The sequence below is a fragment of the Populus alba genome, chromosome 2 (genome assembly GCF_005239225.2).
Source record: "Populus alba chromosome 2, ASM523922v2, whole genome shotgun sequence".
Taxonomy (NCBI): domain Eukaryota; kingdom Viridiplantae; phylum Streptophyta; class Magnoliopsida; order Malpighiales; family Salicaceae; genus Populus; species Populus alba.
Genome location: NC_133285.1, coordinates 6,426,045 through 6,441,125, shown reverse-complemented (window position 1 = coordinate 6,441,125; position 15,081 = coordinate 6,426,045). Strand labels below are relative to the sequence as shown.

General features: G+C 30.3%; 1 pseudogene; it reads left to right on the top strand.

Annotated features, from left to right (window-relative positions):
- Positions 1-11,667: 11,667 nt before the first annotated feature.
- LOC118057007 (protein GRAVITROPIC IN THE LIGHT 1-like) lies at positions 11,668-13,045 on the top strand (annotated as a pseudogene).
- Positions 13,046-15,081: the final 2,036 nt, after the last annotated feature.

The following is a 15,081-nucleotide window of genomic DNA, read 5'->3' as shown; positions in this document are numbered from 1 at the left end:
TAACTTACAACAAATTATTTTTCATTACACGAGTATTTACTATCAAGTCATATTATCATTTGGGTCTATACTCTAAGTAGTGTTTTTTTCCTTACTTCTTTTAAAATATGTTGCGTAGCCTTTGTATTTTTTTTTAATTAATAATTTATTTTTTATTTTTCTTTTCAGCTCACACTACATCTAGATTAAATTTAATTAATCAAATTTGATCAACCTAAAAAACTCTAACCTTAAAACCCTAAAAAAAAAATTAGTCAAAAAAAAAAACATAAATGGTGTTATAATATACCTTTAATTGTTGTGAAATCTGTGGTGGTAGCCGCGCAAAGTGTTTGTAATACACATATATGTTGGTATGTACTAACTATGATGTTGTTTGCTCTCGCAATACATAGTGTTGATTAATTTTTTAAAAAAATGTCAACTTGACATTATTTAAAAGACAGTATCAACAAAATCTAGCCATGGACATGTGCATGCATCTTTGTTCTTTGTCATCATTAGCTTACTGTTCTATAAATAAGATCAAGAAAAATCCCATCGCCCACAAACCCTCCATTCATTATGGGACCCTGTATTCACTATTCATCCACAAGCAGTCAATGCAACATCTCCAAAAAACACCTGATTCTACTCTCGAATTCTCCGAAAAAAATCCCTTTGAGCCTGACGGAATTTTGATTAGAACCGTGGATTATATATTTTTGCTTATGCTTCAAAACAAAGCAAAACTAGCTGATCTGTTTTAGTTCATTACAGTGATTACAGTATTAAATTTATATCGTTTAAATGGATTATTGAATGTTGGCTTTTATGTGAATCGTGGGTCGGTGATGAATTGAAATAAATATGGGATTAATGTTAGTAGGTGAAACTGGGATTTTGTTTTACTACTTTTGGTGATTAAATTTCCAACCATCTATTACCTTGTGATTTTACTAGAACTATCTATTATTTGCATTGGAAAATTTGGTTGCTTGTATCTGCAAAAAGTGGCTGGTTTGATGCGCTGATGTTCTAGAGCCGTGATTTGATCAACGACAAAAAAGAAAAGAAAAGAAAAGATGTCATTACAGGGAGAAAAAGGGGCAGAAGCTTTTGTCTTGAATCAATTAGGAATTGATGAGATAATTGAAATTTTGAGGAAATGTGGAGTTAGGGTATTAATGGTTTCGATCATAGCTGGTCTCTACATCAGTTTTCATAGTTTTCACCTTGGTCTTGTTTTGTTCTTGCCTTTTTGTCAATCTTATTTGCACTTTGTTTATGCATATTGATGCAGCTTAGTTTCTAACTGTGTTTGTTGGATGGTGAGGTGTGCTTTTTTCGCCCACAAACTAGAGAACATACTGGTGTATAGAAATTAGAGGCTCTATACTTGTCACTGAACTTTGTATCTCTATTCTTTTTGAAGTTGTCTTTGTTGCCAATCTTCTAGTTGTTTGAATCTTTACTCTGCTATATGTCATCTATTGCTTGGTGCACTTACATCACTCAATTCTTGTTTTTTATTTTTGTTTTTCTGATGTCTGCACATAATTTGAATTGGCTTCCATTTGTTGCTGGATGAAGAAATCTCCTTGGCATGTGCAGTGCGCCTTTCATTATCTGCAGAATTGGCAAGCTATTACTTTAGTCTTTAGTGCAGTGCTTTCAGCTACAATATATATCAGACTGAAGTCTTTGAGCAACGTAGGGGTTTTTTCTTGTTTTAAACTGGAACTTTCCTGCAGTTTTGCATGTTTGTGACCTACCTCTATGTAAGTTTGCATACTGTATTTACGGGGTGAGTTTCTGTCGCGGCTTTTTGCCTCATTTAAGCTTTTTGATGTAATCCAATCTCCTCCTCACCAAAAACTAATCCTTCTTTTTTTACTATTGATATCAATAACTGGAATCTCTATGATTCTGTATTTCCAAACAAGTCAAATTCAAGCTCATTGAAAAAAAGTCCATGATCTTCTACTCATCATGGAAGCCGCGTTGGGATAGGACATTCTCCAATGCTTTGACGGTACGAACTCTCGAAGTAAAGTTCTATTCTCATTTATCAGTTCATCTAGCATTGAAATGGTTTAAGAGGCCTTTCGTTACAAAATATATGAAGCTTTTCCGGCATAGTCTATGCACGCTTGTAAGTTGCAAGAACTCAAAAAGTTAGTTTCTTAATAACTATCGTTGTCAGGCACATTTCATTTTGTAATTGGTGTTCTTTTTCTTTTTTTTTTGTTTGTGTAATAGTTACACACTAAATTAATTATTCAACAGAGGTTATGTAATAGTGTGGGTCAAAGGATAAGAAAAAAACAGACCCTAGTAATGGCTGGACTTTGTAAGTGTTTATATTGAAATAAACTTTGGGCTAGAAGAGAAGAAAACAAACTTTGTTATGGCTTGACCATTACACATAAAGATCGGGGAGCGTCATGATAGTTTAAATAATATTTATATTTATGCGAATCATTCAAATGACTCCAAGTCAACTTGATAGCCATCAAACAATTCAGTTTGAAATAACAAAAAAGCCATGAATGATAGTTGAAAAAAAATTACTTTAAAGTAATTTAGTCTTGTACACCATACTTTAAAAATATAAAACACTGAATTACCCTATTAATCTCTTAAAAAAATTCTTTAAATAAATAAAGTTTTTATACATTTAAAAGATTAAAAAAAATCAAATTATCCTATTTATTCTTATAATAACTAATGAAGCTTGCATAAATATCATTTTAATCTTAATAGTATGCTAATTGGTGTTTTATTGGTGAGAGAAAAATAATAATTATATTGTTTACAGAAATAGTGACTGGTGTGAAGACATTGTAAATTCTCATGGCTTTCATTTTTATTTTGTATTTTAAATCCACAATCAATATATGTTTAGAGAATTGGCCAGGCTTGATTAAATCTTAAAAAAGGAAACACCCATATTCAATTAATATATCCAATATATAATAGTTGAGCGTTTTGACACGTGTCAACCTTTTATTGAAACTATTAGTTGCCCTTACACTTTCCCTTGCGAAAACTTGTATAAATTTTTCATTTTCTTATTAACTAGACGTTTTTGAAATATCTACAACTCGAAATCCTTAAAATCTTAATTGACTTTTCTAAGAAAAATAATAAAATCCAAATGAGGTTATTCAATTAAATTCAAATATGTAAAAAATGTAGCATTTAACATTAGATTTTAAATCTAAACTTAAAGGACTCTAAATCCAACAAATAAATTCATAAATTCACCACCTTGACGACCTTCATTCTTGGTCTCCAAAGGTATGGAGGGAAGGGGTTGAGTTTCACTCTCTAGCAAGAGTCGAACCAGAAAACCTCTTTAAGAGCGTGTTGATAGTGTGATAGTGGTGTGCTTTTCAAATAGCTTTTCATGCCGAAATACATGCTAATGATATTTTTTTATTTTTTAAAATTATTTTTGACATAGGCACATCAAAACGATTTAAAAAGATACAAACTAAACTCAATTTTAACAAAAAAAAATTCAAATTAAACACAAAACACAGGTAAATCCTTGCAAAACATTACACTTCTAAGCACAGCAGGAAAATTCAATTTTTCTCCGCGGGGAATCACAGGTGACCCGTAGACATCTAAAGCAAGACTCCGTAGCTTTTTTAGATGGTGTTTAATTTTATAGTAATAATTGTTGTTATTTAAAAGAAAAAACATTCATTTAAAAAAAAAAAAACATGGTGACACCCAGAAACAGACACTCAATGGCTGCATCCTTGCTTGTTGCATTATGTTCATTGCATATTTCTTTTAAGAACACCACCTGGAATCTAAAAAAACGTACTTCCCTTTGTTTTTCTCCTCCCTGTCTTCTTCCCTGTTCTTCTTCGGCTACATTAAATGCCTCTGCTAACTTGTTAAAGTCAAAGAATGCTTTGTCTTTGTCTTCTATAACACCAAGTGCTCTACTTAGGTTTGTCATGTCATAGACTGGGTCCTTTTGTTTGTCGGTGTTGCGATTTTTATTGGGCTCTGCTTCATTGTGACAGGTAGTGATGCATCGCCAGTTGCTAATTCTGTATCGAAGAAAAATAAATTAAAAAAAAAAAAAAGATTTGTTAGTTGATTAATTCAACAGATAGCAGAACTGATCATTATTTTCATAAAAGATGTGGAACTACTTGTTCAATGGTAACAGGGAGTTATAGATCAGTTTCTGATCTTTATCACAGAGAATCAATTGCAAAAATTAAAAATAAAAATAAAAATTCATAGATGGCTCTGGAGGACATAATTTCTTTAGCTATCAGGACATCAACAGGGAGCTTCTCTTGTCATTCCCTGTTCTTCTTAGTTGCTCAGCTTTGAACCTCGTTAACAAGTCTAAACAAAATACTTAACCAAAATCAATGAAAAAGACATTTCCAAAAGTGATTTGTAGAGGACTCAGAGCCGTTTATTTTTAAAAGTGTTTTTAATATTTTTTTTTAAAAAAAATATATTTTTAGTATTTTTAAATTATTTAGATTTACTAATATAAAATAATTTAAAAAAATTTATTTCAATATATTTTTAAAAACAAAAACTGTTATAACACAGAGTAGATTCTCCCAGGAACCACTTTGGGATGAAAAGTGATTCATCATTGGAAGAGTCAAACAATGAATAAATGTCTTTGTGCGATTTGGAATTTTTTTTAGGGTTTAAGAAAATAAATAATTTTTTTTTTAAATAAAACTTAAACAGCATGCGAAAGAGAGAAATCATGTCTGTCTTTGTCATTAGATAGAGAGCGATAAATTAAAAGTACTAGATTAAGTTTTTATTGGTTCAGATCATTAAAAAAAATCATGTTCGAAGAAAAAGAAAAATTTCCTAATTAATCTAAAAGCTGTTTATGATATTATATATATTATATATGTAAGGGTAATTTAATAATTTTGTCAAATGTGAAATTTAATGTTGACTCGGTAATTTTTTTTAAAGTATAAATAGATAATAAAAAACAACCTAACTACATGATGATTTGTAAATGTAATTTTTCATTTACATTGTTAAAACACATACTTTAGTTTAATACAGAACACATAATTCTATTTTTAAAACGTTACATGCTTTGATTTCAATAATTAATTGGCCTCTATTTAAAAACTATTATACTTAGTTTTATCAGATCATAAATTGTGTTGCTTTCTTTGTTTTTTTAATCTTTTTGATTTTCTTGAATCCTGGTTTCATTTGTGACAGACGATGATAGATTATTTGCTAATCTCAAAAAGTCATCAATCACAAAAAAATAAAAAATAAACTGATAATTAATTTAGCAGATAATGAGCTCAGTACGGTGTAATTCCATAAATCTAATTTATTTTCTTGATAGGTAAAGGGAAAGTGAACGTATCAATTAAAAAGCCGGAGATAAATTTAGAGTGAAAACGCGAGAAAAATAATAGAAAGAGAATTATAAAATATGATAGGAAAGAAGAGACGAGGCCTTCACATCTGTATTTAAAAAAATGAAATTTGAATTGAAGCTGATGACTCACCAGTTTTAAAATTAAAAAATTAAAAAAATATTATTTAAATATATTTATAAGTAAAAATCATTTTGAAAAATAATCATTATCATATTCTCAAAAAAAATTTTAGAGTTTGATTGTTTTTGCATATGAAAATGCTTTTGGATTTTTTTTTATTTTAAATAACTTTTTTAATTGTGTTTTAGATCATTTTTGATGTATTAGTGTTATAAAATTTTTTTAAAAATATTATTTTATTATATTTTTAAATAAAAAACTTTAAAATAAAAAAACTATAATTTTTAGTAGCCGCCATCACTTTTATGTATTTAATAATACTTTGAAAGCTATGAACACAAACAAAGATTTATAACTTTAAAAAGTGTTTTGGTAATGCTTAGCTTTCAAAAAACTATAATTTATATCTTTTTGAAAATCACATCCATAATTAAATTTGTGATTTTCGAACGGCTGAAACAACTATGAGCCTTTTGCTGTTTCTTGTCGTTGTTGTCTTGTAGATGTTTTTTTTTAATTGAAAAAAAGATTTTGGTTTTTAGAGGGGAGGGTTAACAACTAATGAACTGGTTAGGATTGTTATCCTTTTTGTCAACAACTAGAGATTTGCATTCAGACAAGGTGACACTGACATGTGTAACCCACATGTTTTAATCAAATTGATGTTACACTACAAAAGTGCATTTTTTACCTGAAAAAAATAAAAATGATTTATTTATATTTTTTAAAAAATTATTTTTAAAATTAACGTATTAAAGCTATTTAAAATATATAAAAACGTTAATTTTTAACAAAAATAAAAAATAAAATAAAAAGAATGATTAAGAGGAAAGGCTTTGATAAATCATTAGTTGCTTTGAGTTCTTAATTATCAATGGGGTCCCAATCGTCCAATCCCTCACCACACAACTTAGGAAAGAAAGCCTTGCTGAACGCTGTTTCTTACAGAACAAAACAATAAAACACACTTGGGTAATCTTATTTTATTCTCAATCGATCTAGAATGGATGACAACAGATAAGGTATCACAATATTACATTTTATCCGATTCACTGCACTTTTATAAATCCGAAACTACATAAAACAGGTGTCGTTATCGTTAAAAAAGGCCTAATTCATCTTGCTTTTCAAGTGTGACAAGATCACAGCATATTTTGCTTCTGGGGTCTTCTTTTGATTCCCATGAAACCAACCCCGAACGGAGCAACCTGACCTCAGGAGAGTGGCCCCCGTTTTCACCAACTACTTACAGATAAATAATGTCCCGGCCAAGCCGTCCAGAGTCAGCCGCATCCTTCATGGAATCCATCCATGATCCAACCTAGTCCTATAAAGTGTTTCCTTGGTTGGTTGGTACTTGCAAATAGAGTCAACCACCTCCCATGGGGTTCGTTCGTTTTGAAGAGCTAGCCCTACAGCAATCATTTTGCTAAATCGCCCTTGTTCTTAACGAGCATAATTATTATTTTTTCCTCCGCCGTATTACTGGTCGGAAAGACAGAGGACGCACAGGATCTCGGCCTGTGAAGGCTTGCCACCGAGATGTGTCGGCTAAAAGCATCACAGGCAATTTAAAGGTGCATAAAGCTAGCATGATATACAGGGGATTACATTATAAAAATTAATTGGGGTAGGAGTAAGGAAAGTTTGTAGGGCATCTTGTAAAGCTACTTTGAAGCACATATCACTGCAGCTGAGATCGAGGTGCAATGATTGTCCCCACACAAATACAATATTGCGATGGTAACACCGTGACTGGATAAACCTCTCTTTGAGTGGAAGCAATTCCGGGTCCTAAAAGTGGCCGGACAGCGGTGAGATAATTTATTTATTTATTTTTAAAAAAGGGCGAAAATAATCATTTCCAAAATGCAAAAGAAAAGACACATAGTTCTTTGAATATAATAAGATAAAATAAATAAATAGAAGAGAGACCTAAAATTTGTTAGCTGGCTGGCTAGAACTTCAATGAATTTTTAAGCGCTTTATGAGTTCTCCTAACTTGGTTTAAAACGAGTACCTTTGGTGGAAGTTGAAAACAAGCCTGAATGTGAGCTTTTTCGAGACTCAAGACGATGAAGTCATGATATATTCCTTACTTTAGTTTTTTTAAAAAATTTCTTGAGTGGAAGGTCAATAATTAGATTTTTTTTTTCTAGATGTATGAAATTAGCGTGAGAAATATATCTTTTAAAATCATTAAAAGATGAAATTTAGTCTTGATTAACCATACACTTATCTAAAAATTTATTTACTATAGAAAAAAAGGGAGACTAGAAGAGATTAGCAAGGGAAGATCCAAACCTAATGGATCTTAATTTGATTTTCTACGAGAAAAAAGAACAGTAATAAAAGTGAGTTAAAATTAAACTTAATTTCTTAATTATAAATCAAAATATCATAATGCTTATATACACATCTAATTAAATAAATCAATATTTGATCAAGAAATAATTAGGATTAAGATATATGATTTTGGCAATATTGTGTCATGTACTTAGTTGTGTTTTTAATAATTTTGTTTTCAAGAATAAATTTTTTATTTAATCAAAACTATTATTTTTGTAAATAAAAAGAAAAAATTATCGTTAACAAAAAGTAAATTGAATAAAATGATGAGTCCAGCTATCAAATAATTTAATATTAAATGATGAAATTAAATTTTGTTTTTTAAAAAAAGCAACAAGAAAAAAAGATTTGGGTCAATCACTAATCTCGTGGCCATAGGCATAAGACTAGAATAGTCTCATAGAAAGAAAAGTAAAAAAAGACATGAAAATCAATCCCTAAAAACCAAAAAAATCTCAATTTAAAAAATATTAAGTGATGAGATTGAAAAAAATAACAATAAAAAGGGTAAAACAACAATAAAAAATAGAATTAAAATCAAATGTTGAGGGATACAAAATTTGAGATAAAAACAAATTAAAATCAAATGGTGAGGGATAAGATTAAAAAAAAAATTAGCAAACATGTTAAAAAAAATTAAAAGAATGATAAATAAATTTGATATAAAAATCAAATTAAATCAAATGATAAGAGATGAAATTGAAGAAAAACAATCAGTCAAAAATAAGATAAAAAAAAAAAAATAACAATAAAAAAAACAAGAACTAAACTAGATATAAAAAATTAAATGAGAGGACATCTTCACACTTTCACCAAGAAAAAAAGAGAGAAAAGAAGAAGAAGAAAAAAAAATTCACTAGAATCAAACTGTGGTATACATTTATTGTACCTTAAAAAGAGGATGTTAGCACGCTTCCAACCTAGCAATGAAAGGTAAAATTTCACCATTTAAAACATAGTGAAGGGTGTGGGCCGCGTCTAATCATTCTGTCCCTCACATGCCGACCATTTTTTATTGATATTTTATAGTTAAAAAGACCAAATCACCTCTTATGCAACATAAGTATATATATAAAAATCAAATGTAAAAGACAAAAAGAAACCCTTAAAAAATGCCTATAAAGCCCCTATATACCAGTTTCTTTATTTTCTTTGTTTCCAATATTATTTTAATTATTTTATTATTATAAAATAATATAAAAAGATCGGTCTAACACTATTGAATTTGAAAATTGACTAATATGCCCCCTTGAAAAGACCCAATTTACCCTAAATGGCCGAACATTTGATAAAGATTTCTAAAAAAAAAAATAAAAAACTAAGTGGGGTTTTTTATTACTAAAGTAAACTTAACACGTTTTTAGAATATTGTATTAGTTACATGACCTGCGCGATGATATAAGTTATTTTTTTTTTGCATAAAAAATATATAAAAAAACTAAGATTTAAAAAGTCTTGGACTTTTTTGCAAGCTATACTTAAAGAGTTTTGTGTTTGGTTGTAACGTCTGACCTAAGAGTAATATTTATAATATTAATAATAATATTAAGCTTGCATGACCCAAGTTTAAGTGAGTCTGACTGTAACACTGGACCTAGAAATATTGGATGTGGGTCTGGCTATAAAGTCGTATCATAAAAGTTAATAATTAAATAGATTAATTAAAAAGAAAAAAAAACCAACAGGAAGAAAAAAAACTAATAAAGAAAAAGAAAAAATTTGAATAATTGGTTAAAACTTTAAACTAGGTTATCCCGTAAAATCTGGGATTCACGTCATGAAAGTTTGATAACTAAATTAGAAAAAAAAAATTAACGGGTTTACCCCAAAATTAACTAGGTTAACCCATCGAACCAAGTTAACCCATCAAACCTAAGATACGTGTTATAAAAGTCTGATAATTAAATAGAAAGAAATTTAACATTAACAAACTAAACTAAATAAAAAAATTAAATAAAAAATAATTCGGGTTAACTCGTTAATTAACCCATCAAATCCGGGATTCGTATCATAAAAATCTGATAACTAAATAAAAAAAATTTAACATAACAAACTAAATCAAACAAAAAAAATTATTAAAAAAATATTAAAAACTAAAAAAGAAAAAACAGTTTTATAATATAATAATAATTATAATATAATATATTAATAAGTGAAAGGCATAACTAAATAAAAATTTAACATTAATAAATTAAATCAAATAAAAAAATATATTAAAAAAAACAGTTCTATATATATAATTATAATTATAATATAATAATTATAATAATATAACATATTAATAAGTGAAAGGCTTGAGAAGTTACCGTGTTTTTCCTAAAATTTTTAGAGTATTACTTAATAATAATAATAATAATATCTTTGCTTTCTTTTGATTTCTTTCTCGTAGGGGGTGTTTGGTATTACGGTTAAAAATACTTTTTTAAAAAATTTGAATTTTTTTTTTTTTGCGTTAAGTAATATATTTTTGATATTTTTTAAATTATTTTAATGTGCTGATTTTAAAAATAATTTTTAAAAAAAAAATAATATTATTGACAATGCTTTTCTGAGTGAAAAACATTTTTAAAAAGCAACCTCAACCACACCTTCAAACACGCTTTAAATCATCAACGTCGCTGAATGTAGACAAATCTAAACAATTCCGGACAAATAAAATTGCTCAAGTGAAGAGTCATCTTCTTCAGATCAATCCTTGAGATCTACGTATTACCCAACAACATTAACTGATTGATTGATTGTTAATCTCTTGTCAAATTTTGTGAATTGTGTCGTTCTTTACATTGACCGAATACACACACACACACTTTCTAAACGTTGTTTATTGGTTGTTTAGAATTGTGTTTAAAATAATATTTTGTCAAATATTTTTATTTAAAATTATATTTTAAAATTATCTTAATATATTGATATAAAAAATAATTTTAATTTTTTTAAAATATGATTATAACCTCTACGATGTGATTACATAATTTAAAAAGAGGTTATATTTTTGTCAATCTCAAAAGAACAAATTATAAAACACTAATTACTCTAATCATCTTAACTCTTTCTTTGGCCATTCGCTACGGTTCGTGTTTATGTTTCTCCTCTTTTTTTCAATTTAAGTTTTTAGTTTTTTCATAGTACAAATATTTTTTTTCAAATACTTTAATCTCCAAGAGTTGAACTCTATCCATTTATTATTGAAACATAACTCAATCCTCGAGTAAACTTCATCCCTCCTTAACCATTGGGCGGTCCTGCTCATCTGCAAATGTCATGGCACACTGTCATCTCTTTCCTTGTTACCGTTAAATATAGGAGTCCAAGAAGTCAAGCAAGGCAAAGAGTATAAAAAATTATTCATTCTCAAAAAAGAGGAGTATTAAAATAATAATAAAAAAAAAACACAAAAAAAACAAAAAATCAAGTGAAAACACAGGAAAAGCGCAGCAAACCAAACCCAGCATTACCTTAACCCATCTCCCACACATACCTTCCTTCTAAGACATCCAAAGCACAATCCACGAACCACAATCCACACAGTACGCTGCAAAAATTTTTCGTCTTTACCTCTCTCACTTTCTCTCGATTTTTTCTTTCCTTGAGAAAGTTAGAAGAAGGGAATTCAATTCCATTCATCCTTACAATCCACAAAGACAAGAGAGCGAAAGATTTGATTCTATTGTTTAAATTTCCCATTTTGTCATGACGGAAACTATGGAAACTGCAACCTCTACAACACCAAAACAACCCCAAATCTCTGAGATGTTTTCAAAATTTGCTCTTGCTTTCAAGACCAAAACTTTCGAATTCTTCGCCGATGAAACCACCGCCGCCGATGAAACCACCGACGTTGATTGCGGTTTCTCTCTCCTTGAATTCCGCTGAGGATTTTATCCCTGACCAGAAGTCATAATCTTGAAGCCTGACAACCCTTGAGTCAAAATCAAGACTTCTTGCCACAAGAAAGAGTTGGCAGTGAAAAATGGCGAGACCCAGATCAAGCCTTTAAACACCCCAGTTAGCTAATACTTTTTGAATTTCTTCAGTTTTATCTACAGTTTTCTTCGTTTGAAGCTTCTTATTTGCAGTTACAAACTGGCGCATGTGCCTTTTAATGAAAGAGAGCATTAAAGTAGCTGATAAGGCTTTGGTTTTCAGCTCTTCATGAGATTGTCTGATTTGAAGCAAGTTTATAGGGATTTGTGTAAGAATCCTGATTTTGGTGATGATTTGCCAATTGGGTCTTGTTTGGAAGCTCAAGTAGAAGAGAATCAAAGCAAGCTGAGAATTTTGGGGACTGTTTCCAATAGTTTGCAAACAGAGATCGATCAAAAAGATAGTGAAGTTTCGGTTTTGAAGAAGAAATTGAGTGAGGTACAAAGGTTTAATTCTTTATCGTTAAGAAGTTGTGCAGGTAGTTTGAATTTGAATTTTGAGGTTTTGTTGACTGTTAAGGTTTTTGATTCTGTGTTAAATGATGCTTGTAGAACAATGCATAAGTTTACTAAGATTTTGGTTGATTTGATGAAAAAGCTAGGTGGGATTTGGACTTGGCAGCGAATTCTGTTCATTCTGATGTTGATTATGTGAAAAAAGGGCATAAATCGTTTATGCATTTTTATCCTATGTTTTCTTTGGTGATGTTTAAAGGTTTTAATTTAGAAAGGGTTTGGTTTTGGAGAGTGAGGGTGAAGTTTCTTGTAACGGGCTTGGGATTGGATTCAGTTAAGAGTAACAGTTCATTGAAGCAATTGCTTGAGCATGTATCTAGCAATCCTATGGAGTTGTTAAGTAGGAATCCTACTTGTGAATTTTCGAGGTTTTGCGAGAAGAAAAATATCAAAGAGCTTATGCACCCGGCAATGGAGTCGTCAATTTTCAGCAAATTGGATCAAAATTGAAGTTGTGTTGAATTCGTGGAGGTCACTTAGTATGTTCTACGATTCATTTGTTAACATGGCCAGTTCTGTATGGACACTTCATAAACTGGCATTTTTCTTTTGATCCGTGGTTGATATTTTTCAAATGGAAAGAGGGGTTGATTTTTCAAATGGTGTATATGGAAGATGTCACGAGGAGAATGCACCATGCCTAATAAAACCAGGCTAAAGGTGGGGTTCACAGTGGTTCCAGGTTTTAAAATCGGAAGAAACAGTAATCCAATCTCAGGTTTAATTTATGTGCTTGACATGTAATGAGTAATTTTTTACGTTTGCTGCCTAAGCAAAAAGTAAATATGTTTAGGTTGGATATCCTGCGCTAAGTTCGAACACTGAGGGTTTTGGATGTGGCCAAAACTATAGTGACACTAGAATCCAAAGGATTTAGGTCAGGTTTTTAATGCATACACCAGTTGACTAAATGCTCAAGGAGAAATTTGGAAATATATATGATGAGACAATCCAGCCTTTTTGTTGTACTGTTGCACCAGGCATTAAGAGCAACAATGGTAATGCAGCTCTTGGCTTTCTTTTGATGTGCAGTTATAGAATTATACTTATAGTTAGGTTGTGAATTTACACACCCCTTTCATCTTTCTTTCATTGTGCTAAGTCCTGTGTAAAATATTCTGTAAATGTTGTTTTTTACTTTGTATTGATTGCAAGCTCTCTTCTGACACAAAAAACCTTTACCAAAATGTGTATCTGACCTTTGCCTCATTTGTAAACAAAACAATTTACTTGGAACGGAATGTTGAGCTGTAACATGGTCCTGTTTACATAAGCCGTGTGTTGAAGATATATTGTTAAGTGGCTTGAGAGCAATCGTCTTAGACATTAAACCAATGGTGTGGGTAATATTATTCCTTTTTTAATCCAAGAACTGTGAAATTCTTCTGGTTTTGAATGGATAATGTTCATACATTTTTTTCCTGTCAGCTGTTTAGAATCACTCTGTTTATATATTATTTGAAACAATTAGCTTGAGAATCCAGCCAATCCATAACACATTCTTCTGACTCGACAATTGCATTTTAGTTTTTGCTAATGTTTTGGTCATTTGATTTTATGCTTAGTTTGACGTGTCCGTGGCTTAAAGATTTTCCTTCTTTTTTACTCCATGTTGTCTGTCCAAATTTTTGTTGTTGTAGATAAGAGTATTAAGCACTGTTTTAGTTGTTCTTTGGCTAGCTTATTAATATATTACTTCTATTGGGGTTTTATGTTGATCCTATGGGGTGATGGGTGTGATTGTGAGTTCTTCTCTGATGAAAATACTGTGTTAATGTCCCTTTATTTTGGCCAATGGTCTTTGAATGATAACGGTGTATTACAGTACATAGGCTTCCAGTTAGGCAATTGCATTGTTCAATGGATTATTTCATTACTGATAATGGTTCTGGAATTCGACGAATCATTTTGGTATCTGTCTATATTCTGTTTTAACTGGTTCGTATCAGTGCATCAAGTCTGCATATTTTCTGGAGCACGATATAATCTGTGATGTTATATAAAACCAAAAGACCGGGGAAGATAAAATAAGTTAGGGATCCTGAATGGTGGTTTTCTCCCCCGTGAAGTTTAGGCCTCTGTGGTTGGTACTAACAGAAACCTCCATTTTATTTTAATTGCTCTGTTTTTATCCTTGAACTGGTTTACTGCAATGGATGCTTCATTTAGAAATCCAGCTATGAACTCCCAACCAGCAAAAGAACGCAAATTATTTTCAGAAAAAGAAACGATTAATTGTATCGGAACATGTGCCTTCAAGGTGACCTTCCCGTCACTGAAAAAGGGATATTTAGCAATGCCCAGCTTTCTTCCACCTTTAGATTCCAAAAACTATTTGTTTATGGAAACACTGTATGTAGTTTATCAGGACTAAGCTCCATCTTCAATTCTTTCCGCTGCTCATATGAATTTCTACTGAGGTTTTCTCTAATTAACTAAACTTTGCCGGCTTTGCCCCCTTTTCTCATGGCGCCTGTCGTCCATCAATAAACAATATTTGTTTTTTTTTTTTTTTGTTTAACTAACTGGTGGCGCTACTGTTTTGGCTCCTTTTTCTTTCAATGTAAAAAAAAGAATGTATGGTCTGATTATTTTTAATGTAAAAAAGAAATTCTAACGGTAAAGCAAGCATTTCTAATAAAGCAAAAAAAAAAAAAATTTTGAGATTTCATTCGATTGAATTTAATAAGTTGAATTAACTAATAACAAGAAAAAAAAATACAAAGTCGTAAATAAAGTAAAAAAAACGTGACAAATAAAAAAAGGTTTAAAATACCTAA